Source organism: Petromyzon marinus, chromosome 50 (genome assembly GCF_048934315.1).
Source record: "Petromyzon marinus isolate PM22_M1 ecotype Great Lakes invasive population chromosome 50, UKy_Petmar_22M1.pri1.0, whole genome shotgun sequence".
NCBI lineage: Eukaryota > Metazoa > Chordata > Hyperoartia > Petromyzontiformes > Petromyzontidae > Petromyzon > Petromyzon marinus.
In genome coordinates this window covers 2,912,854-2,924,993 of record NC_133716.1, presented here as the reverse complement: position 1 = coordinate 2,924,993, position 12,140 = coordinate 2,912,854, and positions in this window count along the sequence as shown.

Sequence of the window (12,140 nt, the reverse complement as noted above, 5' to 3'; positions counted from 1 at the left end):
GAGATGGTGACTTCGATGCCCATGGGTATGGAGGAAACTTCACGAATTTCTACTTCCACCAACCCTCGCCTCCACATTGCTCCATAAACAGGTCACCTGCAGCAACAGGGCCCAGCTGTTTCTGTTGAGGGCGAACTGCATTCGGGGATTGCCTTTCCTTAAAGCCATGTTGAGAAAAGGCAATGGGAAACCATCTGATTTCACCTTTCTTAGTTGTGCCTCGTGGACTGTCGTGTGGAATGTGGTGTGGCGTCGTGAATATTAGTGTGTGCAATTGGATAGGACGGAGGTAACTTGAGTTAGAGATGTTAATATTTATAGATGTTAATACAGGGTGCTTAAAAAAATGTTAACACTTCCGAGAATTTGCAACAACACCAAGAGAAATGTGCTCTGGAGATCACCTGGAGAAGATTCCAGGCCACGTGTTGGCAACGATGGCGAACAAGTGGAGACTCTTTGACTTTTTGAAGCTATTAACATTACATTTGTTATCACGCTAGAGTGTTTCATCTGTTCTTTTTCTATTAAAAACAATAGTCCCATATAAGTGTTAAAACATTTTGGAAGCACCCTGTATTTATATCTACATTCAATCAGTGTGTATTTCCTGCTATGCTATATGCTTAATAAACACGGTCATTAACAAACAACAAAACATTTTGACCAAACACTGAAAAGTGCTCAAAGAAGCGTGGAGAGATGAACGATTAGAATCACACTTAAGAGATTAGAATCACACTTAAGAGACGGAAAGAGGAACACTTTGAATCGAGAGCACACGCCGGTGAATGACATCATCCGAACTATACTCTTTGGTTCTTTCGGTAAAGTCACGTAGGTGAAAAAATAAAAATAAAATAATAAAATAATAAAATTCCAATAAAATAGAATTAAATAAATCACGACGTTTCGATTGCAACACAAGCAATCATCATCAGGTGTGACAACCACAGCAAGACAATTTTTTTACGGTATTTTTTTTCTGATGATTGCTTGTGTTGCAATCGAAACGTCGTGATTATTTTTTTTCGCCTACGTCACTTTACCGAAAGAACCAAAGAGTATGGATCCTTGCGGTCACGAAAACTTCAAATCTAGAATCATCCGAACTATTGAGAATAATTAACTTGTGCAGCAGGCAGCTCTAGAGGGGACGATGGGCGATGGTCACGGCGAATTGTAGAGAGCAGCCAAGGAAGGGAACGCGTCCGGGAGGATGCCCGGCTTGGATACACGAAGCGGTGAATTCAGTTCCCGTGCGAGCTGCTTTTGCGGCATTGCAGAGTCGTCAGAGGTGCCGACGACTTTGGGTAGGCCTTCGTCCAGCAGCGGATTTGTCGTAGCTAATGATGATGACGATCAATTATTTGTATTTAGCGAGTGGTTTTACACGTGACTGTCATGCAGTTTGAGCGCCAAATATGCAAGACAAACAAATACATAAATATCCCGGTCAATGTTATATGTGGGTGGACGTGAGCCCACGTGGCCACAGGGCCATGTGATGATACGTACATGTAAATGATGTTTGATTTCTGATGTCCTCGTCGTGTTGTAAAGTGTGGGCGACTGCCACTCTTTGCAAACCTGCGCCTTTCTGAAGAGGAGGCCACGTGCACTGATAAGAGTGGCTTATCTTAGCTGCGAGCATCACGAGTCGAGTTTCATGTGCCTACTTTCACGGTCGGGAAGAGCACGGGCTTATGAGCTCTTCACTATTTTATTCTTGCGAATGGCAAAATGTTCAGGAGCTAAAAGTTCAATTTCCCAGGCCTGTTAGCCACGAGAGAGCTTCAGAACATCGTTTGTGTCATTTTGCTATTGTTGTACTATATGGTCAATAGTTTGGATTGCGTGACACACAATCGCACTAACGTGGCTTGTCTTTAATCCCAATGACTTTAAACAAAAGACAGCCATGAAGTGATGGGTCGGGCACGTTTCTCCCGCTACTGTTAGGATCCATAATAGAGGTGGGTTTTTTTTTTGTTTAGATCGCGTAAATATAAATGTGTCGTTAAACCCGCCACCACTCGGCACAGACAATTAGTAAATGTTTGTCGCGTAAAGAGAACACGCAAATCCGTTACCGGTACAGCACACCGGTGTGTTGGAGAGTGGACCCACAACATTTACCATTTTAGCACCGCGACGTTTCGCCGGTAATTACAACCAGCCTCATCAGGCAACAGCCAGAGCACGGACAATAGTGGTCGCGGAAGCCATACGTGTCAAAATACTCCGAGGGTGTTCAATACGTTGGCAGTTTGGCATTTCCACGACTCGCAGAAATCCTAAACGTGGCCTTGCCTGGCATGACCTACGCACGGTGCAGGAACCCACCACGATTAACTGCAGTGGCTGCGAAGGGGCATTCCCATTGTATGTTTAGCGTAAACAAGTTACTGCACGATTGCTATTAATCGTCGTATCGCTATATTGTATAAGATTTTAACTTGAACGCAATGGACCCGAGTTCGATTCCTGGCCATGGTTAAAAGAAGTGGTGAGTGATATCACCTTGTTCTCCTGTGTGGTGAAGTATGGTCAAACAACCCCAACGACTGACACCGCAATGTGGAGGCCATCATCATCCGGCAAAAAAAATGAAAAAGGTTTGTAAATTATGCAAATTGTTTATTCTTAGTTCAGTATTAATAATTACGTGGAAGGCTTTCGAATGATAGAAATGCACGTTAATACTTTGTCATGAATTGGGTAGATTATAAACCGATGTAATTTATGTTATTGTATGAACGCATGTGAGCCTCGGAGTGAGCAAGTTGAATCTACGATCAAACAGGGGCAAGATCAAACGGCAACCACAGCGTCTTCCCATACGCCCCCGGGAGAGGTAATATTTTCCGTCTGTCCGAACATATATTTAAGCAGCAATATTTGATATGAATCATATATCATTTTTTTATATATATAAGATTTTAAGTGTTGGCCAAACCAACGTCGGAGGATGTGATTCATAGCCGTGAGTGTGGAGAGATGTTCTTTGGAAAACGAAAGGAGGCAATGTGCTGATGGGCTGTGACCACTCTGTGTCTACAGCCACAATCGCACATTTAAGAAATGCTCACATTATTTTTACGGTTTGCCCATTTGTAAGCCGTATCTACATTGGTAGACCATATCTAATTTGAAGGTCATATTTAATTTGTAGACCATATCTAACATTTATACCATATCTAATTTGTAGACCATATCTAACATTTATACCATATCTAATTTGTAGACCATATCTAATTTGTAGACCATATCTAATTTGTAGACCATATCTCATTTGTAGACCTATCTCATTTGTAGACCATATCTAATTTGTAGACCATGTCTAATTTGTAGACAATGTCTAATTTTCCAAACCCTCAGACATGAAACTTGGATGAACATTGCAATGCAAGACCCAGTGTGAATGGATTTTATTAATAACATTCATTAAGACAACGATGCCAAAACAATATTAAAAAGCCCCGAAATTGAGTTTTTAGCATCGAATAAGTGAACAAAATTGGTATTTTATTTGAATTACCATACATTTTAGACGGGTTCAAAATGAGGAGTGTGACCATGAGATACCAGAGATGGGTGCGTCCCCTCGAATGAGTGAGTTTTCTCACACGGATGCAAACACTCAATAATGTAATTGGCCAAACATCCATAGAAAAGAGGGCCTCTTGAAAAAAGCGTGGAAAATAAGCGAGGTTGTATTCGGTAAATAATTGCCATTTTTTTATAATAATAAGCATTTGGAAATCTGTAAATTTTCAATGCGGATTAGTTTAGATCTTAGTCCAGGCTGGGGAAAGTTAAATCGAAACTGATACTGGCAGACATCTTTTAAATCACAGTGCCTGACACTTGGAAGAATGAAAAAAAACACACACAGAAAATGACTTCCCAGCACTGACACTAAAAACCCTAGACACGTCGTTCAGACAACATTGTCAAAACCCCCTCGAGAGCCATACATCAGGAGCTGTAATAAACTAAATGTCTACTTTGACGCAGGACACATGATTTACAAGACAGCCACCTGGCTCAACGTGAACTAGAACCATAACCCCCTGCGCTCTGTGCCTCCGGGCGGAAAAGCCCCTGCTGTTTAATGAGCCAGAACTCACTTCGACTTGGCGTGGCTTGGGAGCTGCGTCGGAGCTCATGTTGAGCTCAGATCTCAAGCCATTTTCCTCGGAGCGGTAGCGTAAAACCAAATGGGCGCATGTTGTCGCGTGTAATTTTGAGGCGGTTGCAAAGACGTATTATTGCTCGAGTGGGAAACAGTGGTGTTTATTTTGTCCTTCTCTAGACATTTTATTGATTTTTTTTTAGAAAAAAAAAATGCGTTGCTGTGGTGTATTTATATTTTATTGCTTTTACAAAGTGATTGGCGTCACATCAAAGTGGCATACGAATATAGCAATCGCCTGACATCTAACACGCCTGACATCTCCAGCAACAATTTACCCATGAGGACGGCAAAGAGGGGTCTCGTGCCAATCCACCCTATTGTTGAATGCAAACATACTTGATGGACTGCAAGGAATATTTCTGTCCAAGGGTGCGATGTACCTTTTTTTGTGAATGTACACTCCCAGAGTTGTTTGGTAGGTGCTTATTTCCAAAAACCGTATTTTGTGCCGCACTTTGAAAACGCGCATGGCCTGTTTACACGAAAATCGCCGTGAGAGATGATTTATTAATCGTATAATCCGGGTACGCTCTATAGCAATTGTTTGTCACAATAGACCATTAACTCTCAGAGAGAAGCAACTTCTATTGTGGAACGATGACATCAGGTTATGTGCAGGTGCTCGGATGAGTGTTGCATCAAAAGATCATCACACCTTGGCGAGGCCCTCATCCAGCAGTGGATTAATCATGGCTGGTGATGACGATGACAGAGAGATGCACGATCGGAAAGCTTGCAAGTTCACATCCCAGTGAAGGGTTTAATCAGCTTCTCAGCCTTCTGGGATTGATAAAAAAAAAAGTTAAACCTCATGGGGGAGTCAATATTGTTTGTCGAATGAAAAGCCTGGCTCCCACCATGGGAATGTGGAATTTCCATCGCTGGTTAAGGGTCATGAAGAGATATGAAGCCGACACAAGCATGGTTAACCAGAGACAAATACTTTCCCAAATGTATCGAATAGTTTTCCGACCGCCACGTTTGCTAAACGACAACCAATGTTCACCTCCCCAAAAGTGTGGTGACTGCTTCAATGATGGATGATAAGCGATGATATGAGAAGAGGGGGCTGGAAGAGGATGATGATGACGCGTGCTGGTGATGAGGTGCCTCAAGATCTAATCGACGGTGGAAAATGTGAATGATGGTGATGATAACACCAAGCCCAATCAATGTTCTACCAAACATCTCCCAGCTGTTTGTTCTGCAAGTAGAACAATTACATCATTAGACCTCCTTTGCCAGTACCAAAATGTAATAATAGGAGTTTTTCCCCTTTTTTCTGGAAACAAAACTGAAACCTTTTTACTAGGAATCATGCGTGCATTAACCACAATACTTGCGGTCAAAATGCAAACAAAAAACACAGCTCTGATAATATATGCATTAGGAATAGGTTTTACCCTTTTAACTGGCACAAAAACTGACACCTTTATTCAAGGCATCATGTTTGCAATGACCACAACACAAGCAGTCAAAATGCAAACAAAAAAGACAACTCTGATAATAATATGCACTGTCCTTGAATTTGATTGGTCCACACCCGAGACAGCTTTTCTTAGAGCCTAGTCTCCATTGGTGTTGGACCAGAAGACGCCAAAAGGCGTACAACTCAAAAACAGCGCACTATCAGAGTATTGAGGGCTCGGGGTGAGCATTAACATTATGAGACCTCCTTTGCCAGAAACAAGATATAGGAATAGGTTTTACCCTTTTAACTGGCACAAAAACTAGGCTCTAAGAAAAGCTGTCTCGGGTGTGGACCAATCAAATTCAAGGACAGTGCATATTATTATCAGAGTTGTCTTTTTTGTTTGCATTTTGACTGCTTGTGTTGTGGTCATTGCAAACATGATGCCTTGAATTAAGGTGTCAGTTTTTGTGCCAGTTAAAAGGGTAAAACCTATTCCTATATCTTGTTTCTGGCAAAGGAGGTCTCATAATATATGCATTGTCCTTAATGCACACATGATTCCTTTAAAAAGGTTTCAGTTTTGTTGCCAGAAAAAGGGGGAAAACCTTACTATTATATAACAATCACAATTCATAAGCGACACTGCAATGGTCTCGTGCTATGGTGACAATGATCTGCTGAGCGTGATGAAGAGCGATGTACTGACATATCGAGCCAATGCACTGCCGTGTGTGCTTTACCTGTTTGCCAAGAATTTCATGCAACATTGTTATTACAATACCCCTTTTAATGTGCACGTTGGCTATTTATAGTCGTATCGAGTCCTCCTTGTGCTGCAGTCAAGATAAGGTCACACACAGCACAGGGGTGTGGGTGCATCAAACACCAACTCGCGTGGACGCTAACGACGGCACCTAGACGGGTTGCCAAAACATCGCCTCGGCGGTAGCCTCTGTTGTTGGTGACGAGTTTTCACCAAACTTGGGCATTCGGCAACCATGCGAATTATTGAATTGTGTGCAAATTGTCGACAGATGTTGACCGAGGAAGCGCTCTAATCCGTTGTGCTGGGGAGGCAACATCGCGGATTCTCTGTGAGTACTATATACTCCACTTAGCCTAACCATAACCCTGACATAGTGGTGGAAATTCCACATTCCTATGATAGGCCATAGGATAACCCACTCTATATGACTTTAAAACTCATTTATTTAGAACTGCTTTTGTCTGTAGTTAGTTGTCCTTCCCCCACAACTCTGATTTAGCACGCGTGGTTAAGGTTCTAAGGAAATGAGTTTTCACTACTCATTGGTTTTTTCGGTAAAGTCACGTATGTAGAAATACAATAAAAGAATATTAAAGCAAAAAACAATCACAATTTCGTGTTCAACCTTTGGATTGCACATACCAGAGGGGGGGGGGGGGGCGAGGGATGAACAGAAGCTTCTGTTCATCCCTCCGCCCCCCCCCCTCTCTCTCGCTCTCTGCCTCCCTGTCCGTCTTTCCTCCCTCCTTACCTCTTGGTGGACTTGTATATGTATTTCTACTGACCGTGTACCTCGTATTTTTGATTCTATCTATGCTGGTATGTGCAATCCAAAGGTTGAACACGAAATTTAACACTCTTCTGAAATTCGTGGTCCGCCAGGAAGTGTCTAACTGTGTTGTTGGCCTGACTGGATGTGCTTCACATAATGTTTTTTTCAGGTTTGTTGAATTCTCGTCTCTCATCTTTTTGTTGAATTTACCTCCGTGATTTGTTCTTGACACCTGATGAAGATCGCTTGCGTTGTGATCGAAACGTCGTGATTGTTTTTTGTTTTAATATAATTTTATTGTATTTCTACATACGTGACTTTACCGAAAAAAACAATGAGCAATTTTATGCAGTCACGAAAGCTTTAATACTTTATTAAATGAGTTTTCAATTTAGATTTAAAAGTGCTTAGATAGCCCCAGTTGCTCGGTTGACAAATTAGGAGCCCCGTTTACAATGAATTGTCAGCTGAGATGTGAGACTCACGGCAGATGGTACAGGAGGAAGATGATGATGATGATGAAGATGATGATGAAGATGATGAAGGTGATGATGATGAAGGTGATGATGATGAAGGTGATGATGAAGATGATGATGAAGGTGATGAAGATGAAGGTGATGAAGGTGATGATGATGAAGATGATGAAGGTGATGAAGATGATGAAGATGAAGGTGATGATGATGAAGATGATGAAGCTGATGATGATGAAGGTGATCATGAAGATGATGATGAAGGTGATGAAGATGAAGGTGATGAAGGTGATGATGATGAAGATGATGAAGGTGATGAAGATGATGAAGATGAAGGTGATAATGATGATGATGAAGATGATGAAGATGATGAAGGTGATGATGATGAAGGTGATGATGATGAAGGTGATGAAGATGATGAAGGTGATGAAGATGAAGGTGATGAAGATGAAGGTGATGATGATGAAGATGATGAAGGTGATGAAGATGATGAAGGTGATTAAGATGAAGGTGATGAAGATGAAGGTGATGATGATGAAGGTGATGAAGGTGATGAAGGTGATGAAGATGATGAAGATGAAGGTGATGAAGATGATGAAGGTGATGAAGATGAAGGTGATGAAGATGATGCGGCCTTTTGACTGCTAGGGGGCAGAAGTGGCAATCCGCTAGGATCACGACCCCACATAAGTGAATGTGGCCGCTTCCAGGTCCTGCGCGTACACGTGTGACTGTATGGCTACATGGAGACTGGATCTCGGATTGTGAATGCTATGATTCGCGTGTTTCAGGTGAGCTATCCGGCAATAGATTGATTCCCGTGGTGGTTAGCGTACGGACGTGAGTGGTGCATGTGAGTTAGTTGTTACAGTATTGCTGTGCCCGTGCTGTGGTGAGTGGTGGCCGGGACTTCCCAGTTGCTTGTGGGTGCAATTGACCTCTGGAGAGGGTCACCTTCGTGTTTCGTAATCTATGTATGTTTAACTTGTTTTGCACCGTACGTAGCAAACCGTGCTAATCGGACGTGGGGGGGGGGGGGGGGGGGGTGGGAGGACAACAAACTAAACACAAAAATCCGTTTTGCAGAAATTCATTTTCAATCGAGACGATTTGAAAGTGCATAGCTTCAGTGGTTTCCCAATATTGGAAAGAGCGTTCCAGACGGCCGCGGAAGTGCATCCGAAAACGCGCGATGCAGTGAGACCGTCTTTGTCGGATGGCTTAGCCAAAAGCAGCCGCCGCCGCACGAGGACGCTCTGGAATTCGCGTAAATGATGGCTTCATTTCGATTTAAAGCTTTCGTGACTGCAAGGATTCATCTTCTTTGGTTCTTTCGGTAAAGTCACATAGAATGAGTATAAAATAATAAAAAAAACAATACAATTCTCACGACGTTTCGGCCACAACATAAGTGGCCTTCTTCAGGTGAAAGGAACAAACCTGTCGGGACGACAGTCCGACAGGTTTGGGGACGACAGTCCAACAGGGTTGTTCCTTTCACCTGAAGAAGGCCACTTGTGTTGTGGCCGAAACGTCGTGAGAATTTTATTGTTTCATTTTATTATTTTATTCTCATTCTACGTGACTTTACCGAAAGAACCAAAGAAGATGGCTTCATTGTTGATAGCTCAATTACGTGTGAAATTTCACGCAAAGCGGATACTCTTCAAACCACCGTCGATTCTCAACGTGGAGGGAACGCTGCCCGCCTGTTGCGCTTGCCATTGAGCGAGGCTCACAGACAGCGCGGACTGAAAGACCCAGCGTGGTTTGTTGGTGTTCGCGTGTTTCGGCGAGCAGGCGGGGTGGATTTGAAGATGGATCTTGCTCACTTGTTGTGAGTTGGGAGTTGTTGTGGGTGCAGGTGAGGCAAGGAGCTATTCAGCAGAACATTCATGAGCACGCTGTATATTGCATTAAAAAAACAAACCCAAACACAGTTTTATATATATATTAAAAAAATAAGTAGTTTTAATTAACATATGAACACGTATGTTTCATTGAGTAACGTGAACAATGGAAGTCGGTAAGCTTCGGCGCCTTCTGAAGCAACGTGATCCGGTAACAGGTTACGTTGGGATATCGGACCGGTTTTTAATTTCTCGAGTCTCGTCAGCAGTGTGACCTGTCACACATTTTGTTTGTGCACTGTACCACTCTAACGTGATGGTTATGATACTTATAATGGCTAGTGACAGTAAGATACTTGTCAACCCCTTATCGGTGCCCTACCTTATTACAGACTAATTTAGACCGTATTGGTCACCCCGTGCCTGTATAAATCTTAACGTTCATCCTACAAAGTCCCATCACAAGGGGGAAACACAAGCAAGTAGACAAACGTTGGTTTCTTTTGCCCGTATTGAAACGGCTGTTACCCCGTATGGACCTGAAATCTCAATTTCCCTGCACAAGAATACGGGTAAACCGTATGGATTGACAGGTATGCAATAATGTAAGTTGTGTCTATATATTTTTAAAATTATTATTAAGGTTGCGTTATTTCAGCCAGGTAGTATACTATGCCTGACTCACATTTGGAAGATTGTGAGTTCAAAAGGTGGTCGGACATCAAACGAAGCAAATTCATTTCTTGAGTCGATAAAATGGGCAACTCTTTGTGGGGCATCAATGGTGGTTTGTCTCACGAGGAGGGCTGACTCTGACAGCGTTTTGAACACTGCCCAAAGGTCATTTGAGCATAGGCACGCTTCGGCGCTCGTAATAATTCCGGTAAAACAATTGGCTCGTAACACGAGAACAGGGCACGCGAATAGGCGTGGGGGGGGTGGTGACATCACGCGATGGTGGCGTGAACGGTGCCAACATCTTTGTCGTCGCGAGTCAATCGGGGCAGGCGAGCGCAGAGACATTAAACGGCAACTCCAGGTCGTGATAAACACAGAAGCTTCACAGGCGCTCCTCTTCTTCCTCTTTCCGGTGACATTTTTGTTAGGGGGGGGGGGGGGGGGGATTGCGACCGATCACAAATTGATGCCGAGATTTGGCCATCCCCGTTCGGCTGCTTCAGCCGCAGCCACTGTGGATTTGTTTCAGATCGCCGTTGAATTATCTGGTTGGGGCAGTCCGCCCACGATGCGTTGGCACGGGTCTGAGATGTCACAACACCACCACAGTCACAAACTGGACTCTCGTTAATTTCACATTCGTGGAGAAAGTGTCCCACATCTTCCACGGATCCGATTCGAGGAACAGAGCAGATCTTCCTCGGTAGGTCAGATCCTGGTTTGATGATTTGTGGGGGTCACTGACGATGGATTTCTGCAGCAGGTTAGTGTTTGCCAAGGCTTCCCCCTTCATCTTGCTGTGGTGGTATTATCGTCATTATGGAGGTGCCCCTGTAAACGCATTATGGCATTCCCTTGCAGTTTGCCCATTGTCAACCCTCGCACACACAAAATCAAGGTCAAGAGGTCATCAAAACCAATGCCACTGAGTGCCACGAATTTACATCTTGCCACTGTTTATGTCCTGATCCCACAACTTTCAGTCCCACTATCTGGGATTTGGTCTTCCCCTTCGTCTCGGACCTCTGGGTTGCCACTCCAATGCCCGTTTTCGTAACTGGACCGCCTCGTCCTGCAAATCTGGTCTTGAGAGCTCGTTTTAAGTTGATCTCAAACAAGCGTTAACACACGTAAGACACGTTTACCGCTCCAAAGAACAGGTAATGATGATGTGATGCGATCCACTTTTGTCCATCGTGCACTCTGCTCTCGATGTGTATAAATGGAAAAGTCTGTACAGGGACTCCTCTACTTACGATTATTGTACTTACGAACTTTGAGAGATACGAACAAACCTGTCTCTTTATGTCCAGTTCCCTGTTCGGACCAAGAGTCGTACGTTCAACTGTTGCGCAATAGATGGCGGTGGTGGCATCTACATCTGCAGAGCATGAAGAACCAGTGGCATCTACATCTGCAGGAGATTACACAACTTTTAAAGCCATTCCCCGTGTTTCGTGTACATGCCATACAACATGTTTGGAATCGACAGGAGTAAAGTTGGACTTACGAATAAATCGACTTACGAACAGACCTCTGGAACCTAACTCGTTCGTAAGTAGAGGCGACCAACATTCTTGACTTACCGAAAGACCCAAAGAATATAAGTGCAAGCATTTGTAAGGGGGTTGAACCCCTCTCGTGCCCCCCCCCCCCCCCCCCGCAAGACTAGACGGCTACGTCCTGCCCACATTGCTCCATCCGCATTGTGGGTGCAAATCACACATTGTAAAAAAACATAATGGCCACATTGTCTCAATTCGTGCACACCGGCCGAGTGGCTGCATGTTTCAGTAAGGCGATGTAAGCAAGATGAGATGTGGCGTGCGGTACAAATGTAACAGACGAGACAGTGCAGTTGCCCCTAGCCAATGGGAACACACTGCCCATTGAGATCGGATCGGCCGAGGCAATCTTACACCTTAAAATCTCAATTAAAAGCTCATCTGTTCAAAAAGTCCTTACAATCTGTCTTCAATCTCCTCCCCT